This window comes from Narcine bancroftii, chromosome 10, assembly GCF_036971445.1.
Source record: "Narcine bancroftii isolate sNarBan1 chromosome 10, sNarBan1.hap1, whole genome shotgun sequence".
Classification (NCBI taxonomy): Eukaryota; Metazoa; Chordata; class Chondrichthyes; order Torpediniformes; family Narcinidae; genus Narcine; species Narcine bancroftii.
Window position 1 is genome coordinate 59,519,523 of NC_091478.1, and position 22,157 is coordinate 59,541,679.

General features: G+C 46.2%; 1 protein-coding gene and 1 non-coding gene across 4 annotated transcripts in view; both read right to left on the bottom strand.

Annotated features, from left to right (window-relative positions):
• The window catches only part of LOC138744601 (RNA-binding Raly-like protein), an 838,833-nt gene that overhangs the window by 468,750 nt on the left and 347,926 nt on the right, over positions 1-22,157 (bottom strand). The window lies entirely within an intron of this gene.
• On the bottom strand, positions 4,637-4,798 carry LOC138745110 (U1 spliceosomal RNA). The gene has a single exon (XR_011346038.1). It is a non-coding gene; the product is annotated as a U1 spliceosomal RNA (small nuclear RNA).

Sequence of the window (22,157 nt, forward strand, 5' to 3'; positions counted from 1 at the left end):
TCTACCTCATGTTAATTTTTTCAAATGCCTTCTGAAATGATGCAGTAAGCCACTTGTTTCAAGGGCAAATAAGGATGGGTAAGATACTGAAACAATCAAAAAAAAATTAAGGAAGAATATACCCTCAGTGTTTGGAACAGATGGTGATTGCAGCTCAGGGTTAAACAGAAGGTGTGACTACAGCCTCTGCTTTCCTGGGCCCAGCAGACAAGGACCCAATCTTTAGTTCCTGACCTCTTTTGGCTCGGAATACTAAATTTCTCCTTTCTCTGCCCACCATCAATTCATATCTGAACTTCAATCCTGAGATCTCCTGATGTGCCTTGGTGACAATGGCAATCTGGTGAGTCCCCTTGCAGCACCATCCCACCTGGACATGCTCATTTCTCCCTTATCTCATCGAGTAGAAGGCTTTAGAGCGGGACGGTGCGAACCAGCAGACTGGAAGACGATTTCTTCCCTGCAGCCACCTCTCACACTGCCTTTGCTTGTGCTAATTGATCTTTCTTTTCACTGCAATCCTGTGAATTGTGCTCTTCACACTAATGTATGAATGTGAGAGCTAGCCTATTCGTCTGCTTGGAGGAGAACCCATCCCACTGAACTGCACAGAACATAGAACATTAGAGCACAGCACAGGGCCTTTGGCCCACAGTGTTGTACCAACCTATATATTCCTACCAAAAAAATACTAAACCCTTCCTACCTCATAACCTTTTAATTTTCTTTTGTCTATGCACCTGTCTCTTAAATGCCCCTAATGTTCCAGCCTCTACCACCATCCCTGGCAAGGCAATCCAGGCACCCACAACCCTGATCTATCCCCTAAGCTTTCACTTTGTACAGATGTCCTCTGGTGCCTGCTGATCCTGTCCTGGGGAAAAGGCGCTGGCTGTCCACCTTATCTATGTCTCTCAGAATCTTGTCAACCTCTATCAAGTCTCTTCTCATCCTTCTACGCTCCAAAGAGAAAAGTCCCAGATCTGCTGACCTTGCCTCCAATCCTGGCAATATCCTGGTAAATCTCCTCTGCCCCCTCACCCTGTGACAAAAATAAAACTTAAACTTAATTTACAATGTTGAAGGGACTTTGGAATGGAAGTTGCTGTCGTAAAGTCCCACTTCCACTGGCTTTATTCTGGTGTTTGATACCAGTCTTCAATCTGCAAGTGGGATAGTACATTGATGGTGAGAAACTGGAATAGGACTGCTTCACCCCATCCACCAGATGATGTGTGGGGATATGGAACTCAGGCGTATTTCAATGCTGAGTAGAAGTGATAGCTCAAGTGCTCTTCAAGCTGACAGCATCCACAGATAAAGCTAATTGATTAATCACATGGGATTTCACGAATTTAACTTCCATTACCTTTCATATAAAGTCATTCGACTTCACTGAAGAGTAATTTGTGTCAGAATTAGTTGGAGATTAATGACCGACTTATTATTTAGAACCACTGGGACCTGCCTATTTCTCCTGTGCTTCGTGCTTTCGTACAGAAGCCACTTCACTGGAGCTCACTTAAACCACGTCGGAGTTTGTTGATTCTGCCTGGGCAGGAGATCTCAACAAAGGGGACTGAAACCAAACCAAAGTGGTCAGTGAAGCAGGGGATGAAAATGATTCCAATCTAGTACAGGGCAAGAACATTATCAAGGAACTGTCCTTGATGCAAAGAGTGATCAAAATATAGAAGGACGGTGATGCAAGACTTGAAGGTGCAAAGACACGAAACATTAGGAGCTGGAGATGGTCCCTCAAGCCTGTCCTAAATGTCAATTTCTACCCTAGTGTACCACTTTCCCATCCCACTCAATCCTCCCATCTTTCATATCTTGTCTACCCTAGTGTACCACTTCCCCATCCCACTCAATCCTCCCATCTTTCATATCTTGTCTACCCTAGTGTACCACTTGCCCAACCCACTCAAACCTCCCATCTTTCATATCTTGTCTACCCTAGTGTACCACTTTCCCATCCCACTCAATCCTCCCATCTTTCATATCTTGTCTACCCTAGTGTACCACTTTCCCATTCCACTCAATCCTCCCATCTTTCATATCTTGTCTACCCTAGTGTACCACTTTCCCATCCCACTCAATCCTCCCATCTTTCATAACTTGTCTACCCTAGTGTACCACTTTCCCATCCCACTTAATCCACCCATCTTTCATTTCTTGTCTAACCTAGTGTACCACTTGCCCAACCCACTCAAACCTCCCATCTTTCATATCTTGTCTAACCTAGTGTACCACTTTCCCATCCCACTCAATCCTCCCATCTTTCATATCTTGTCTACCCTAGTGTACCACTTGCCCAACCCACTCAAACCTCCCATCTTTCATATCTTGTCTACCCTAGTGTACCACTTTCCCATCCCACTCAATCATCCCATCTTTCATATCTTGTCTACCCTAGTGTACCACTTGCCCAACCCACTCAAACCTCCCATCTTTCATATCTTGTCTACCCTAATGTGCCACTTTCCCATCCCACTCAATCCTCCCATCTTTCATATCTTGTCTACCCTAGTGTCTTTCTTTGGCTTGGCTACGCGGACGGAGATTTATGGAGGGGGTAAATGTTCACAGGCTTGTTTGTGGCTGACAAGTCCGATGCGGGACAGGCAGACACGGTTGCAGCGGTTGCAGGGGAAAATTGGTTGGTTGGGGTTGGTTGTTGGGTTTTTCCTCCTTTGTCTTTTGTCAGTGAGGTGGGCTCTGCGGTCTTCTACAAAGGAGGTTGCTGCCCGCCGGACTGTGAGGCGCCAAGATGCACGGTTTGAGGCGATATCAGCCCACTGGCAGTGGTCAATGTGGCAGGCACCAAGAGATTTCTTTAGGCAGTCCTTGTACCTCTTCTTTGGTACGCCTCTGTCACGGTGGCCAGTGGAGAACTCGCCATATAACACGATCTTGGGAAGGCGATGGTCCTCCATTCTGGAGACGTGACCTACCCAGCGCAGTTGGATCTTCAGCAGCATGGATTCGATGCTGTCGGCCTCTGCCATCTCGAGTACTTCGATGTTAGGGATGAAGTCGATCCAATGAATGTTGAGGATGGAGTGGAGACATCGCTGGTGGAAGCGTTCTAGGAGCCGTAGGTGATGCCGGTAGAGGACCCATGATTCAGAGCCGAACAGGAGTGTGATTATGACAATGGCTCTGTATACGCTTATCTTTGTGAGGTTTTTCAGTTGGTTGTTTTTCCAGACTCTTTTGTGTAGTCTTCCAAAGGCGCTATTTGCCTTGGCGAGTCTGTTGTCTATCTCGTTGTCGATCCTTGCATCTGATGAAATGGTGCAGCCGAGATAGGTAAACTGGTTGACCGTTTTGAGTTTTGTGTGCCCGATGGAGATGTGTGGGGGCTGGTAGGAATCACGTTGCTCTCCATTGCAGGCAAAATCTTCGCTAGGATTCTCCTAAATAGAATAATACCTAGTGTCACTGAGAATGTTCTCCCAGAATCACAGTACGGCTTTCGCACAAACAGAGGAACTACTGACATGGTCTTTGCCCTCAGACAGCCCAAGAAAAGTGCAGAGAACAAAACAAAGGACTCTACATCACCTTTGTTGACCTCACCAAAGCCTTCGACACCGTGAGCAGGAAAGGGCTTTGGCAAATACTAGAGCGCCTCGAATGCCCCCCAAAGTTCCATAACATGGTTATCCAACTGCACGAAAACCAACAAGGTCGGGTCAGATACAGCAATGAGCTCTCTGAACCCTTCTCCATTAACAATGGCGTGAAGCAAGGCTGCGTTCTCGCACCAACCCTCTTTTCAATCTTCTTCAGCATGATGCTGAACCAAGCCATGAAAGACCTCAACAATGAAGACGCTGTTTACATCCGGTACCGCACGGATGGCAGTCACTTCAATCTGAGGCGCCTGCAAGCTCACACCAAGACACAAGAGCAACTTGTCCGTGAACTACTCTTTGCAGACCCCAGTGTACCATTTTCCCATCCCACTCAATCCTCCCATCTTTCATATCTTGTCTACCCTAGTGTACCACTTTCCCATCCCACTCAATCCTCCCATCATTCATATCTTGTCTACCCTAGTGTACCACTTGCCCAACCCACTCAAACCTCCCATCTTTCATATCTTGTCTACCCTAGTGTACCACGTGCCCAACCCACTCAAACCTTCCATCTTTCATATCTTGTCTACCCTAGTGTACCACGTGCCCAACCCACTCTAACCTCCCATCTTTCATATCTTGTCTACCCTAGTGTACCACTTGCCCAACCCACTCAAACCTCCCATCTTTCATATCTTGTCTACCCTAGTGTACCACTTTCCCATCCCACTCAATCCTCCCATCCTTCATATCTTGATCTTCCTCCAAATTCATGATATCTAATGATCTGGCCTCCACTGCCCTTGAGGCAGAGAATTCAAAGAATTCAAAGAAGTCATCACCCTTTTCGTCAGTTTTAACCATGTAACCATTACAGCACAAAAACAGGCCAATTTGGCTCTTCTAATCCATACTGAACACTTACTCCCACCTAATCCCACTGACCTACACTCAACCCATAACCCTCCATTCCTTTCCCATCCATGTATTTCTCCTTAAATGCTAATATCGAGCCTGCCTCCACTACTTGGTCTGGAACATAACCATAAAAAATGACTATGAATGCAGTCCCCCACTACCACAAATTTTGCAGTCACGTATCCCACATTTAGAGTCATCGCAGGCGTCAGCACACCTGAAGTGCAATGGGATAGCTTCGTCCTGGGACAACCACCTTGTTGATCATGGTCCCTCCCCTGCCAGGTAAGTAATTCAACTTTTTATTTTACAGCTATGTCCCCTTCTTCATCACTCTCCCATACACACAAACATATAAACATCCATCATGTCAGGCTCCCCTTAGATGTATTTGAAGGAAGTCACTCCGAGACCTAAGATCTAAAGCCGAAGACACGGTTAACATCATGGTTATCGCAACTCTATTACAGTGCCAGCAAATCTGGAGATATCATTAAGCAGTTTGAAAGTTCCCACCATGTCTGCATGGGTTTCCTCCCACCCTCCAAAAAAAAGTATGGGGTTAATTAGTGTTTTGGGGCAGCACAGGTTCATGGGCCACAAAGGCCTGCTACTGTGTTGTGTCCCAAATTTAAAAATGTTAAAAGAATTCTTTCTTCTTTGGCATGAAAAGAGAGGTTTCATGAGTTACTAATCTGGAGTTGTGAGTTAACATGCAACTGAGACCCCCCCTCCCCCCCCACCCATCCCATTGTTCAGGCTGCATCTGAGCTCTTTACCACAAGTGAACTCCCTTCTCTGGACCCATGATGGTTTAAACAGAAAGTCTGCACCTCCACAAGGTGGTGGAGGAATGAGCAGGTCAGGCAGTGTTCACAGAAAGCAGGTTTCGGCTCTGATCCTTTCCTCAGGGAGCATGATCATACCCTCGGATGTAAGTCGGGACGACACACCTTCGTCGTTTGCATCCATTAAATTCAACCCTTTGTGACAATGCCTGCTCGTGCCTTCCACTTTCCACTTTTCCCACTCCCTCCTGCACACCCTAACAATTTGCTTTTCTTTCAAGCATTCATCTTTTTCTCCCATGAAAGTGAAGACGGAGCAATCTGCTTCTGTGGCTCTTCCAGGTATCATGTCTTTGGCCACAACTCCACTGGGAAAAGGAATTCCCAATTCACCTTTGGCTTTTCTCCAGTTCCCTGAAAGCCATGCCTTCTGGTTCACTAGCACTCCTGCAGCTGGAAGAAGTTACTTGGATCTTCCATCAAAGCCATGCTCTAGTCACAATCCATACTCTACTGTCTTTGATGCAATGATAGAACACCTAGCTTGTATCCAATGTCCTGCAGTATATTACTATTTTAGTAAATCGTGACATAGAACCAAACTGACCATACGACCCAATTTTTCCATCCTTACCAAAATATCTCCCTTAGCCTGTCCCACTTGCCTGTTTTTGTCCCATTGCTCCCTAACTCTTTCCTATTCATGCACCTCTTCAAATGTCTTTCAAACACTGTTATTGTCCCTGCCTCTGCCACTTCCTCAAGCAGTTGTTTCCACATATCTCCACCCTCTGTGTCAAAAACATGACCCTCAAGTCCTCTTCTAATCTTACCCCTCTCCGCAACCCCAAAATGTTAATCGGCTTCATCCATGGATGCTGTTTGATTGGCTGAGTCTTTCCAGCCTTTGGGTTTTGATGCTGCTTTGCATGCATCTGAAATGTGCAACTGACAATAGGCTGGGAAATAGTTTCTTCCCACAGGCTGTGAGATTGATGAACACTATCCTGTAACATCTTATAAATGAAACAAGTAAAATATTCCAATATATTTAGATATATTTTATTTTATGATTATTATGTGCTCTGTGTCTGTGTGTGTCTGTGTGTGTGCATGTGTGTATTTGTGTATGTGTGTATGCGTGTGTACGTATCCTTCTGTCTATATGTGTGCACGTATGTGTGTATGTCCATGTGTGTGTGTATATGTGCTTTCATGTGTGCATATGTGTGTTTGTGTGCATGTCTGTGTGTGTGTGTGTATGTGTGTGTGTGTGTGTGTGTGTGTGTGGGTGTGTGTGTGTGTGTGTGGGTGTGTGTGCCTGTGTGTGGGTGTGGGTGTGCCTGTGTGTGGGTGTGTGCACCTGTGTGTGGGTGTGCGTGTGTGTGCCTGTGTGTGGGTGTGCCTGTGTGTGGGTGTGCTTGTGTGTGTGCATGTGCCTGTGTGTGTGTGTGTGTGTGTATGTGTGTGTGTGTGTGTGTGTGTGTGTGTGTGTGTGGGTGTGTGTGCCTGTGTGTGGGTGTGTGCACCTGTGTGTGGGTGTGCGTGTGTGTGCCTGTGTGTGGGTGTGCCTGTGTGTGGGTGTGCTTGTGTGTGTGCATGTGCCTATGTGTGTGTGTGTGTGTGTGTGTGTGTGTGTGTGTGTGTGTGGAGAAATGCTATCTTTTCTGGTTGAATAAGTACAGTCAGATAATAGGAACTTGAATGAATGTAAAAGCAACCTGAGATCAAGGTCAAGATGTTTCATAACCTTCTCCTTGGTTTTCCAAATATCTTACTGGCAATATAAACAAAATTAAAATCTGGAAGCCAAAATATTGGAAATACTCAGTTGTTGGGATACTGAACTTTTTTGGTAACATTGTACATTTGGTACATTTCTGTAAGGCTGGACATTATTACTATGAGCAGATACAGAATTGCTGGAGGCAGTCAGCAGGTCAGAAATGTGTATAAATGGTCAGAACGTTTCGGGTCCAGACTCTTTATAGCGGAATTAGATGGGTGAGATATAGAAAAGGTGATGTCCTCCTTGGAACAATAAGGTTGGCGAGCCAGGGGTGGATCAAGGGAAGCCATTCCCTGCAGCAGATGGTTTAAAGTTCAGAGGCACAGATTTAAAGTTTTGGGGAAAAGGTTTGAAATAAATCTTTTTTTTAACTCAAGAAATCATTTTCAGTCTGGAACTCACTGTGTGTAGAAGGGGACACCGAATCAATCAATATCTTCAAATGGGAATCGGAGAGGAACTTGAGAGGACAAATTGTGGGAAAGAGAAAATGGGAGAAAAGTGGGGGAAAAGCCTCTGTAGATGCTACCTGACTGCTGAGTATTTTGTGTCATGAGAGTCTGCTGGTAAAGAACAATTAGCAGGGACTTTCAGATACCTGCTTTATTATCCTCCAGTCATTTCAATGGCTCATCCAGCTTTGCTCATGATTGGATCAGAAACTGGTAATTAGACACTTTATTGGAAGGCCATTAGTAATCATAGTTCTAATATATTTCACCATAACAAGGCACTGCAAACACCACAAACTGGAACAGAAGCAGAACATGTGGGGAATTCTCTGCTGGTCAGGCAGAACCCCAAACATTAAGTGTGAAAAACAAAAGTCCGCAGACTCTGTAATTGTAGTAGTAATAACACAAAAATGCAGGGGAGGAATTCAACAGGTCAAAGAAAATCCCAAGCATTAACTCTGTTTATCTCTCTCCGTGGATGCTGCCTGACCTGCTATGTGTTTGTTAGAGAGGAGCCAGGCCCAGGCAGTCTGGTTAGCTACCTGTCCTCATTTATTCTCAACACATTCTTCATCAACCCTCCCACCCCACCCCACCCCACCCCACCCCTCCCAAACACTGACATATCAGGGGCAATCTTCAGGGGCCAGTTAACCGATCACACATATTTTCAGGACACGGAGCACTCGGATGAAATCCATGTGGCTTCAGGAACAATGTGCAAACTCCACACAGTTGAACCTGGGCTGTTGAAGTGCATCTTCTTCTCGAAGAGTTCTTGGGAATAATCAGAACACAAGAAGACTGGGACAGTAATTTCCATTGCCTCTCTCATTTTCTTCTGTTTGAACAAATCCCTTCTCTGTGTACCCTTTCGGATACATTTCCTTTCCCTGCTTTGATCTCTTCTGGGTTTGGGAGCTATAAACCATTGTTCCATGCCCTGCCTTTGGCATTTAGTATTTGCCCCTGAAAAATACAGGTGGGTGGTGAATAGCTACCACTGTGCCTGCAGGCTGAATCAGTAACAATCCCTCAGCTGATGGAGATGATGTAAAAGTTGGAGATGCTATGGATAGTGTAGATGGTCAAAGGTTACAGTAGAGTATAGACAGGATGCAGAGTTGGCCGGAGAAGTGGCAAATGGTGTTCAATCTGGTTAAGTGTGAAGTGATATGCTTTGGAAGGTCAAACAAAGGCAGGATTTGTGGTTCACGGCAGGATTCTTTAACATTGGGGAGGAACCTTGACATCTAGGTCCAGGGATTCCTCAAGATTGCTGCACAGATTGTTAAGAAGTTGTGTTGACCTTCATTAGTCGGGGTGGGTGGGGGGTTGAGTTCAAGAGCTGTGAGGTAACGTGGTTAAACCACACTCGGAGTATTGCACTAGACAAGAAAGTCTGCAGTGGATTGGAGAATGGGGAGTAGTGAGAGAAACTCTCACAGAACACCCTTCGAAGAAAGGAGGCGAACCTCACAGCTTTGTTCGCCTCATTACAGAAAAGAATGTAGATGCTTTAGGGAGGATACAGAGGAGATTTACCAGAACATTGCCCAGATTAGAGACAGTGAGGGGTTACTTCTTTTTAAATAATGAAGGATGAGAAGTGACTCACAGAGATATTCAAGATAATGTGGGCATATTAGGGTGGAAAGGCAGCCCCTTTGTCCTGGGGTGACAATAACAAATACCAGAGGGCATCTGTTTAAGGTGAGGGGAGGAAATTTTAGGGGAAATGTCGGAGGTAGTGAATGGTGGGAGCCTGGAATGTTTTGCTGGGGTTGGTGGTGGAGGCTGGTACAAAAGGAACATTCAAAAAACTCTTGGATAGGCCCATGGATGTAAGAAAAAATAGAGGGATATGAGTGAGAGGGAGGAAGGATTAGATTGTTGTGGTGTCAGTTGACAGAGGTCAGCACAACATCATGGGCCGAAAGACCTGTACTGTGCTGGAATGTTCCATGTTCTATGATGCAAGCCACATTCTGAAAATAAAATCTTTGCTGATGGTGATTTGGACGAACTATCTGGTTGTGTTGGAGGGAGGCTGTAATGTCCAACAGTGAGTATGTGAAACAAAAGAGGAAATGCTAAAGGCAGCTACAATTATGCCAGCTGATGGTGATTTGGACGAACTATCTGGTTGTGTTGGAGGGAGGCTGTAATGTCCAACAGTGAGTATGTGAAACAAAAGAGGAAATGCTAAAGGCAGCTACAATTATGCCAGTTAAAAGATATTTGAACAGGTACATAGATGGGAAATGTAACATAGATGTGTCAAATACAGACAAATAGGACATATACAGTTGGTTGGTAGGGACTTAATTAATAAGGGCTTGGTTGGTATGGAGTTGGTTGGTATGGACGGTTGGTAAGGACTTGGACGGTATGGATGGTAGGTATGGATGGTTGGTATGGACAGTTGGTAGGGGCTTGGTTGGTATGGACTTGGTTGGTAGGGACATGGTTGGTATGGGACTTGGTTGGTATGGACTTGGTTGGTATGGACAGTTGGTATGGATGGTTGGTATGGACTTGGTTCGTATGGACTTGGGTTGGTATGGACAGTTGGTACAGATGGTTGGTAGGGGCTTGTTTGGTATGGATGGTTGGTTTGGTATGGGACTTGGTTGGTATGGACTTGGTTCGTATGGACTTGGGTTGGTATGGACAGTTGGTATGGATGGTTGGTAGGGGTTTAGTTGGTATGGACAGTTGGTATAGGACTTAGTTGGTATGGACGGTTGGTATGGGACTTGGTTGGCATGGACAGTTAGTGTGAAACAATTGGTATGGACTTGGTTTGTATGGATGGTTGGTATGGACTTGGTTTGTATGGATGGTTGGTATGGACTTGGTTGATATGGAGGGTTTGTATGGATGGTTGGTATGGACTTAGTTGGTATGGACTTGGTTGGTATGGATGGTTGGTATGGATGGTTGGTATGGACTTGGTTGGTATGGACGGTTGGTATGGATGGTTGGTATAGGACTTGGTTGGTATGGACGTGGTTGGTATGGACGTTTTGTATGGACTTGGTTGGTATGGATGGTTGGTATGGACTTGGTTGGTAGGGGCTTGGTTGGTATAGACTTAGTTGGTATGAATTTGGTTGCAAGACACCCCAAGCATAAACTTCACTTTCTCACAGGTTGGACTGAATCCCCTCATTGTTTCTGAAAATCAGCACATGGTTTAAGGGTTTACCAAGCTTGCAATATCAGGTTTTATGCTTTAACATGGTAATATTCACACTGACATTTTCTCCTACCACATTTGCAAACCACTGCAACTTCAAATGGTTGTGAGTTCAAATAATTCTCCAATTTCTGTACTACCTCGGTGAATGAAATATGTGAAACATCTTTGGCTATCTGAACAGATTAGTGAGAGTACAATAGGCCCCAGAACTAATCTCTATTAGCAGAATTGCCTTCCAACACTCTCCGACATCAGTATTCAATGCCAATGCATTTTCAGTCCAAGTCTCCATGTTGAAAATGCAACACACAAAAAAGAACTTTTCCATAGATGAGTCACAGAACATGGTAAAAAATCCCCAGGACACCATGTTCATTCCAACCAAATTGCCTACCTGAGTTCATCCCACCTGCCTAAATTTGGACCATATCCCTCTGAACCTTTCCTATCCTCTACCTGTCCAAATGCCTTTTAAAACCCTGGAACCAGAGAACACTACAGCAGAGAAACAGGCTCTTGGCCCATATGGTCTGTGTCACCCTTGCTCTCCCATTCATATACTTATCCAATCTCCTTGTAAATATAAAAATTGAACCTGCATCCACCACCTCTGCTGGCAGCTTGTTCCACACTCTCTCCACCCTCTGAGTGAAGAAGTCCCCCCCCCCTCCCAATGTTCCTTTTAAAGATTTCACCTTTCACCCTTAACCCATATCCTCTAGTTTGTCTCACCCAATCTCAGTTGAAAAAGCCTGCTTGGATTTACTCTACACCTCTCATAATTTTGTATACAGTACCTCTATCAAATTCTCTGACTGTAAGGGGTGCCAAGATCCCAAGATCGTGTTATATGGCGAGCTCTCCACTGGCCACCGAGACAGAGGTGCACCAAAGAAGAGGTACAAGGACTGCTTAAAGAAATTTCTTGGTGCCTGCCACATTGACCACTGCCAGTGGACTGATATTGCCTCAAACCGTGCATCTTGGCGCCTCACAGTTCGGCGGGCAGCAACCTCCTTTGAAGAAGACCGCAGAGCCCACCTCACTGACAAAAGACAAAGGAGGAAAAACCCAACACCCAACCCGAAACAACCAATTTTCCCTTGCAACCGCTGCAACCGTGTCTGCCTGTCCCGCATTGGACTCGTCAGCCACAAACGAGCCTGCAGCTGACGTGGACATTACCCCTCCATAAATCTTCGTCCGCGAAGCCAAGCCAAAGAAAGAAGGGGTGCCAGGCAATTTCTACTGATGATGTATCTTTGTCTGCATTACGGATAAATGAAATTTCATGTAATATCACATCTGTTTTATTACATGAGAGCAAAAGAATCTTGAATCTCGATATTTTTCCTCATTGTCCAACATTCCAGGGTATTCCTACTCAACATTGCCCTATAACTCAGCTCTTCTTGTAATTTTTCTCTGTACTCTTTCAATCATTGATATCTTTCCTGTAGTTAGGTAACCAAAATTGCACACAATACTCCAAATTTGGCCTTACCAATGCCTGATACAACTTCACCATAACTTCCCAACCTCTATATTCAGTACTTTGATTTATAAAGACCAACGTGTCAAAAGCTTTCACTGGACCTGTGAGACTACTTTCATGGAATTATCTATCTATATTCCCAAATTCCCTTCTACCCTACCATTTACTGTCTAAATCCTACCTTGGTTTGTCCTCCCAAGTGCAACACCTCTTGCTTCTCCACATTTTAAAGGCACTTCCTCATTCGTTCCATGTTCCCACCACCTTCTATGGGACAATCTTGCCCCTCTCTTGGAACCAGAATGGCAAAGAGATGCATGACTGAAATGTGTTGCTATTTTGGAACTCAGTGACACATATATTGCTGGTACTGTGCACCCTCCAATGATCATTCACTCCCACCCTCACAGTGCCATGTCACCCTGAATACATGCCTGCCCTCTATAGAATACCAAGAGCAAAACCAATCCCAATCTCCCACCACTCAATGAAGAATAACATAGGTCTAAAAGTTATGCACTGAAGGTGAGCAACACAGCACTGATACACAAGGCTAGAGATACTTCACCAGCACAAGTATGGAGGTGAAAGCTTATCGAGATGGGCCATAATATCGGTCTGATGTTAACTATTTTATCGAGTGAAGTTCCAGCATGATGCATAGTTCTGGTCACCATGGTGGGAATGTCATTAAGCTGGAAATGGTGCAGAAAAGATTCACAAAAATGATTTTGGGACAGAGGGGCTCGAGTTACAAGGAGAGAGTGGATAGGCTGGGAGTTTTCTCCATGCAGTGTAGGACATTGAGGGATGACCTTATAGAACATACACACATAGCTCAGTACAGGCTCATCAGCCCATGATGTTATTTCCAATCTAATTGTTCCCACCCTCACACCCATAACCCTCTATTTTTCTTGCATCGTGCCTACCTAAGGCCCTTTCCAATGCTCCTATTGTACCAACCTCCACCACCACTCTTGACAATGCACTCCAGGCACCCACCACTCTCTAAGTAAAAAACATACCTCTGACATCTCCCCTAAACTTTCCTTATGATAATATTGTCGTAGACATTGTACGTGTGCACCAAAATTCTTACTTGTGGCAGCTGACAATTATTTGTAAAAAAACTTCAACGAAAACAAGTAAACATCTACAATAGTATAATTTTATATATTTTTCGACATACAGGCCATTTCAGCCCACAAGCCCGGGCTGCCCAATTGACCTACAACCCCCACTACATTTCAAAAGGTGGGAGGAAATCGGAGCCCCTGGGGAAAACCCACGCAGTCACGGGGAGAATGTACAAACTCCTTACAAACAGCATGGGATTCGAGCCCTGGTCCCGGTCGCTGGCGCTGTAACAGCGTTGCGTTAACCGCTACACTAACCGTGCCTCCCCCATTTTCATTGAATTAAAAAGAGGTAACAAATACAGAAAATTATCTCTTAATCTTGGGGAAAAGACTGTGCATTAGCTACGCTACACTATTTGTGATTTTGTGCCTTTTAAAGAATTTAACACCGCAGCTTTCTTTTACTCCCCCCCCCCCAAAGAGTCCAAAATGAGGGTGCATAGGTTTGAAGTGAGAGGGGAAAGATATAAAAAGGGCCTTAGGGGCAACTAATTCACATAGAGGGTGTGTACCAGAGGAAAAGGTAAAGGTAGGAAAAATTATAGACATTTAGAAAGGATATGATGAGTTGGGCTCTGTTGGTTAGACCAGGTTTGAGGGGCCAAGTGGCCCAACAGACTCTCCTTAGTGCAGCGTGCTTCCCCGTCATGACTAGGGCTGCTAGTGCTCACTTTGGGGGAGGTGGTGGTGTGGACACATGGGAGGGCATCTGTGGGGCAGTTGGCTCACTCCAAAACCAGAGCCAAGCACAAGGTGACCCACTACTGACAAAGAGCCCCACCCTACCCACCACTTAGTGCTTCTTGCCATCAAAATAAAATATACCATAATGAGAACATGCTGGAAATGCACAGCAGGTCAGACAGCATCTGCTTGAAGTATCAGATCAGAGACCCTCATCAGAAATAGGAAGGTTGCAAATGAAGCTGCAGGGAGGTTGGGGAAGAATTTGTCTCTGACAGGGTCAAAACCAGGAGACCAAGGGGTTAAGCTGAAAACATCGGGGAGCAGTGGGAGGGTGAGAACAGAGGCAAAAAAATGTGGGGGCTGTGAAGCTCCCAGACACGAAAAAGGGAAAAAGGGTTAAAAAAAACACCAAGAAAAACTGAGCCATTGTCACTGACAGATGACTGATGTAGCCAGAATTCATTAAATAACAACTTGGTATTGAGTCCTGAAGACTGCATCTTGACCAGATAGATGAGGTGCCATTCCTCAAGGTCTGCATTGGACCTCCCCTCCTTCCCAATTGGTTTCAGACTTACCGAGGGCTCAATTCCTTCTTGAGCTTATCTCTTAAATTAAGCTCTTAAATCATCACTGCATTGTCTGTGACACAACCTGCTCATAAGCTCGGCCTCTCTCAGCAGAAGAACCAAAATGGTTAACCTGACAAATTCCCATAGTCTCCTTGCGCTCTCTAATGACAGTTCATTAAAGGCAAACACATTCTTCCAAAGTAGCTCGTAATTGAGTAGTTACCTCCTGTGCTCCCTGGATTCTCTGACCAACTGATTGAGCACAGCTTCAAAACACTAGTCCCCAAGGCACGGCTCTGGAATTCTGCACTCCTAAGTCCAGGCAGTCCTCCAGGAAAGCAATAGATTTTTTGACAGAGACTAAGTAATTCAATCTCCAAGGATCTGGAAAGTCAAGAATCTAGCTACAAAATAAGGGGCTGGTCATTTAAAACTGAGCTACATTAAAATCTCTTCTCCCAGAAGGGAGCAAGTCTCTGGAATTCTCTGTCCCCAAGTGAGATGGGTCGTTAGATATACTTCAGATGGAGACTGATTAATGTTTGAAATGGGGAGTTTGGGGAATTGGCACAGAATAGAGTGTGGCAGCATAGATCATTTTGACGTACCCAGACTTCCAAGTACCCAAGTGATGTAACTCTGCTCCCATTTTCTTGTACAAGTTATAGCTACTCCCTGGGTCTATGAGGGACCATAGCCCTCCATACACTTCTTATCTAATCTTTCCTTAAATGGTGAAATCGAACCCGCATCGACCACTTTCCACTGGCAGCTCCTTCCACACTCTCATCTCCCCCTCAGCGAAGAGACTCCTCTGAAAATATTTCACCTTTCACCCATTTCATCTTCTTCCTGTCTCATCCCACCTCAATGGAAAATGCCTGTTGGCATTTACCCCCATCTGTACCCCTTGCAATTTTCTATACACCCTCATTCTCTGATACTCCAGGGAATAAAGTCCGAACTTACTCAATCTTTCCCCATAACTCAGCTCCGCTGGCCCCAGCAACATCCTTGTAAATTTTCCCTGCTCTGTTTCTCTTTGACTTTAAATTTCTAATCAGGATCGGGCCAGATGAAAAATACACCTCTTGATTATCTGAACACAGTCACAAGCACAAATCATTTCATAATCGATGAAACAATTACTGAAATGGATTGGATACTTGAACAATGTTGAGACTGTAAATCACAAATGAAAGCAGCGGCATTGATTCAACTCCAGGAATTTTTAAGGGCAAGACTAGAAGAATGAGAGGGAGGTACTTTCAATGTAATACACTAAAAGCTTAAGGTGTTGGTGCACAAGAGTTGGATATGCATGTTACAATTGTTCGAGAGGGTGCAGAGGAGATTTACTAGAATGATTCCTAGAATGTGAGGGCTAACTTATGAGGAGCGTTTGGCAGCTCTTGGGTTGTATTCATTGGAGTATAGGAGAATGAGAGGAGCTCATAGAGGCATTTTGTATTTTGAAAGGATTAAATAGGGTGGATGCGGGTAAGATGTTTCCCTTGGTGGGTCATAGTCATAGTCTGAAAATTAGAAGTTATCCATATAAAACAGGGATTAGGAAGAACTTCTTTGGCCAGAGGGTTGTATCGGTGGAACTCACTGCTGCATACAGCAGTGGAAGCCAGATCACTGCAAGTATTTAAATAAGAAATAGCCAAGTATCTCATTAGTGAGGGCTTCAAGGGATATGGGGAAAAGGCCAGAAATTGGAACTACGTTTCAGAATTGAGCCCTTCATCAAGCTGTGAACAAAATGTTTTTGCCTGCAATGGAGAGCAGCGCGATTCCCCTGTAGTTTGAGCAGTCTGATTTCTCGCCTTTGTTTTTGTACAGGGTGATGATGATGGCATCACGAAGGTCCTGAGGCAGCTTTCCTTGGTCCCAACAAAGCTTGAAAAACTCAGGCAGTTTGACATGCAGAGTTTTGCCACCAGCCTTCCAGACCTCTGGGGGGATTCCATCCATACCTGCTGCTTTGCCACTTTTCAGTTGTTCAATTGCCTTATATGTCTCATCCTGGGTGAGGACCTCATCCAGCTCTAGCCTTAGGGGCTGTTGAGGGAGCCACCGCCCAAGATGCACGGTTTGAGGCGATATCAGCCCACTGGCAGTGGTCAATGTGGCAGGCACCAAGAGATTTCTTTAGGCAGTCCTTGTACCTCTTCTTTGGTGCACCTCTGTCATGGTGGCCAGTGGAGAGCTCGCCATATAACACGATCTTGGGAAGGCGATGGTCCTCCATTCTGGAGATGTGACCCACCCAACGCAGCTGGATCTTCAGCAGCGTGGACTCGATGCTGTCGGCCTCTGCCATCTCGAGTACTTCGATGTTAGGGATGAAGGCGCTCCAATGAATGTTGAGGATGGAGCGGAGACAACGCTGGTGGAAGCGTTCTAGGAGCCGTAGGTGATGCCGGTAGAGGACCCATGATTCGGAGCCGAACAGGAGTGTGGGTATGACAACGGCTCTGTATATGCTTATCTTTGTGAGGACTTTCAGTTGGTTGTTTTTCCAGACTCTTTTGTGTAGTCTTCCAAAGGCGCTATTTGCCTTGGCGAGTCTGTTGTCTATCTCGTTGTCGATCCTTGAATCTGATGAAATGGTGCAGCCGAGATAGGTAAACTGGTTGACCGTTTTGAGTTTTGTGTGCCCGATGGAGATGTGGGGGGCTGGTAGTCACGGTGGGGAGCTGGCTGATGGAGGACCTCCGTTTTCTTCAGGCTGACTTCCAGGCCAAACATTTTGGCAGTTTCCGCAAAACAGGACGTCAAGCGCTGAAGAGCTGGCTCTGAATGGGCAACTAAAGCGGCATCGTCTGCAAAGAGTAGTTCATGGACAAGTTTCTCTTGTGTCTTGGTGTGAGCTTGCAGGCGCCTCAGATTGAAGAGACTGCCATCTGTGCGGTACCGGATGTAAACAGCGTCTTCATTGTTGAGGTCTTTCATGGCTTGGTTCAGCATCATGCTGAAGAAGATTGAAAAGAGGGTTGGTGCGAGAACACAGCCTTGCTTCACACCATTGTTAATGAAGAAGGGTTCAGAGAGCTCATTGCTGTATCTGACCCGACCTTGTTGGTTTTCGTGCAGTTGGATAACCATGTTGAGGAACTTTGGGGGGCATCCGATGCGCTCTAGTATTTGCCAAAGCCCTTTCCTGCTCACGGTGTCGAAGGCTTTGGTGAGGTCAACAAAGGTGATGTAGAGTCCTTTGTTTTGTTCTCTGCACTTTTCTTGGAGCTGTCTGAGGGCAAAGACCATGTCAGTAGTTCCTCTGTTTGCGCGAAAGCCGCACTGTGATTCTGGGAGAATATTCACGGCGACACTAGGTATTATTCTATTGGGCTGATATCGCCTCAAACCGTGCATCTTGGCGCCTCACAGTTCAGCGGGCAGCAACCTCCTTTGAAGAAGACCACAGAGCCCACCTCACTGACAAAAGACAAAGGAGGAAAAACCCAACACCCAACCCTAACCAACCAATTTTCCCCTGCAACCGCTGCAACTGTGTCTGCCTGTCCCGCATCGGACTTGTCAGCCACAAACGAGCCTGCAGCTGACGTGGACATTTACCCCCTCTATAAATCTTCGTCCACGAAGCCAAGCCAAAGAAGAAAAGAAAGAAAGAAAGAACAAAATGTAGACAGGCACCCAAACAAAATGGTGGGGGTGGGAAGGGGGCAGCAGTGGAAGGAGCACAGATACATAGGCAGGAGGTAATAGGTTGATAAAGGAGGGAGGGCACATCAGCAAATAAGTGGTGGGGGGGTGGCTCTGTGAAAGGAGAGGGAAGGGGGGTAGAGAGCTGAAGGAAAGAAGACAGAGGAATTGGGAAGGGAAGGAGAATGGGGAGTGGCCTAACTGGAGAAGTCGATGTTAATGCCATCGAGTTGGACAGCGCCCAGATGGAAAATTGGGAATTGCTCCTCCAATTTATGAGAGGTCTTGGTTTGACAGTACATGAGGGCGTGGACAGACATGTCAGTGTGGGAGTGGGGTGCAGATTTGAAATGTTTGGCCCCTGGGAGATCCTTGGATAGAGCAAAGGTAGTCAGCGAAGCGATCTCCCAGACTGGGAGCATTTTTGGAAAGTGGGAGGAGGAAACCCATACACATCATAAAGAGAATGTACAAACTCCTTACAGACAGCAGTGAATCTGAACATGGGTCACTGGCACTCTAATGGCATTGTGTAAACCCCTCTGGGCCCCTTCACCCCTCCCTGTCTCTGTAACACCCTCTGGGCACCTACACCCCTCCCTGTCCCTGTAACCCACTCTGGACCCCGACATCACTCCCTGTCTCTGTAACCCCCTCTGGGCACCTACACCCCTCCCTGTCCCTGTAACCCACTCTGGACCCCGACATCACTCCCTGTCTCTGTAACCCACTCTGGTCCCCTACACCCCTCCCTGTCCCTGTAACCCCTCTGGTCCCCTTCATCCCTCCCTGTCTTTGTAACCCCTTCTGGTCCCCTACACCCCTCCCTGTCCCTGTAACCCCCTCTGGTCCCCTGTACCCCTCCCTGTCCATGTAACCCCCTCCAGTCCCCTACATCCCTCCATGTCCCTGTCCGTGTCCAATCATAAAGAGAATGTACAAACTCCTTACAGACAGCAGTGAATCTGAACATGGGTCATTGGCACTCTAATAGCGTTGTGCAAACCCCTCTGGGCCCCTTCACCCCTCCCTGTCACTGTAACCCTTCCAGTCCCCTACACCCCTCCCTGTGTCTGTAACCCCCTCTGAATTCCTACACCCCTCCCTGTCTCTATAACCCCCTCTGGTCCCCTACACCCTTCCCTGTCTCTGTAACCCCCTCTGGTCCCCTACACCCCTCCCTGTCTCTGTGATCACCGCTGGTCCCCTACACCTGTCTCTGTGAACCCCCCTCCCCCACTTTGGTCCACCCCTCCCTGTCTTTGTAACCTCTCTGGTCCCCTACACCCTCCCTCACTGTGAACACCCCTCTGAGCCCCTACACCCCTCCCTGTCTCTGTGATCCTCTGGTCCCCTACACCCCCCCTCTATCTCTGTAACTGCTCTCGTCCCCTACACCCCTCCCTGTCTCTATAACCCCTCTGGTCCCTGCACTCCTCCCTGTCTCTGTGATCCCCACTGGTCCCTACACACCTCCCTGTCTCTGTGACCCCCTCCCTAACTGTATCACCCTTTCTCCTCTCACCATAAATCTACGCCTTAGAGTTTTGGACTCCCTTACCTTAGGGAAGAAAATACTCCATTTTCTTCATCTATGTCCCACATATGTACCTCGACAATGTCCCACCTCTCCTACACTTCAGGAAGAAAAGCCTTTTTAGCCTCTCATTACTTGAGTCCCAGAAGCATTCTCATGAACCTTTCGAATTTTGTCATTGCCCTGCCTCTTCTCCTTGCTACTGATGCTGATCTCAAGCAATTAAAAGCATGCATTGCTACGTTCCCCACGACCCCCTTCCCACGTTATAAGGATCGATGCCCCACCATCAGCAACCACACCATCCCTGTCGTGTGCAAAGCTTCTCAAACCACCCGGGGGCACTGAGATGAACTGGACTCCCATTCGAGGCGGAAGCAGGTGAGAGTTGGGGAGGGGGGCAGGGTGAGCAGATAGCAGGGTAGTGGTGGAATAAAAGGATCTGAACATACAGATAATGTCCAGGGGCATTAGCAGAGAGAGCTGCCTTTGAAGTCTAAAGGAAAGGCTGCATCAGCACTTAAAAGTTCTGGTCTAGCAGCAAACACTCCTGCGCTAAATCACAGAAAGGTTTACATGGAACCACAAAGCATTCAGCGTGTCCCCTCACCCTCGGGCCATAAATCAACGGCATCACTGAACATCATGGGGAAGGGACGGTTAACAAAGTCCACCACAGGCTTCAACCTCCCATCAATTGCAGACATCTATGCGAGGCGGTGCCTCCAGCACAGAACATCATGAAAGGACCCCCATCACCCTGGTCACAGCCTCTCACTGCTCCCTTTGGGCAGAAGGTTTAGAAGCCTGAAGACCGAGGTCGAGAAAAAACAGTTTATTTCCAACAATTGGAGTTAATAAAGAAAATCTGCAGAGGCTTGGGGGTTGAGAGCAGTACACAAAAGTGCTGGAGAGACTCAGGTAACCAATGTTTCAGGCATGAGGCCTCCATCAAGACTGATTTCTCCAGCATTTTCATATCCTCAGCCAATAGCTATCAGGCTCTTAAACCTCTCCCTTTCACACAAATCATGAACTACTCTAACACGATAAAAGGGCACTCTGCACAATCGCAGTCACATTTTTTTCACTTGATTTACAGTGAATATTTATCTCTAATGTATTTATTGTCTCTTTTAATTGGATTCACTTACTATAATAGATTTTCTTTACAAGTACCCACTTGGCCTCAGCAGGTAAGAATTTTGGTGCATTCATACACTGCAGAATGTGTATGACAATAAACACATCATTTAATTTGATTTCAAGGGCTTCTTGTACAAGCAGATCCTTTCTCTGAAGGTTGCGTCTCTCCTGTGCCCACAGGCATTTGCCGTCTCACCACAGCCAACATCTCCTGGCTTTGCTGATGGACTAATCTCGGGAGCACACAATGCCTTTACCTCTCTAGACTCGGCCGGCACTTGTGTGCCCTGAGGTTTGTGACTGTCAAAGGTGGCGGCCTCAAGGCTCTCAGGATCATGTTCAGTGACTTGGGTAACCAGTCTGTGCCAGAACTGGCCAGTTCTTACCGACCTGACGTGTTAATTGTTTCTCTCGCCTTAGGCTTTGCCTGATCTGCAGGGTGTTTGCTGTGGACCCTGACGACCAGATCAGGTTGCCTGCTTAATGTCTTCTCATCTAACTAACTCCCATGCCCCAGGAATCAATGCATTGAACCTTTGCTGCACTCTCTCTTTCTCTCAAAGTGCATCCTTCCTCAGGTAAGGAAATCAGAGAGTCATGGAACAGGTCCTTCAGCTCATTGATTCCATACTGATCATCAACCACATATGGACTCTAATCCCATATTCAATGTTTTCTCTTATTTCTCCCCACATTCTCAACAACTCTCCTCCCCTCACCCCTCCAAAATTCCACTGCTCACATCACCACTAGCACACCAGGTGCAGTTTCATCATTCAGGTGCCTTGGCATCTGGCGTGGATGATCATGTCTCTCCTTCCATCAGGATTCCTGACCCTCTGAACTGCAGATGTTGCCTCCCCTGTTCTTCTTCAGTGAAGGCTCCATCTTTGACTTGAGACTGTAGTCATTGTTGAGTTCATGATCATATAAGGGAAAAATACTGAAGTGGTTTCCCATTGCCTTCATCAGTTGCAGTGTCCTTACTGGATGGGTAACACTGGCCATTGATAATCAGATTTATCTGCCCAGCGCTTTTAGTTTTACAACCATAAATTCCAAATTTGTAGAATCTGCCTGTAAAACCATCCACCATCTGTAATCTATGGCTTCACATGACCCTGATTGGGAGCTAAACAGATACTACATTTTTCCCAAGGGTGT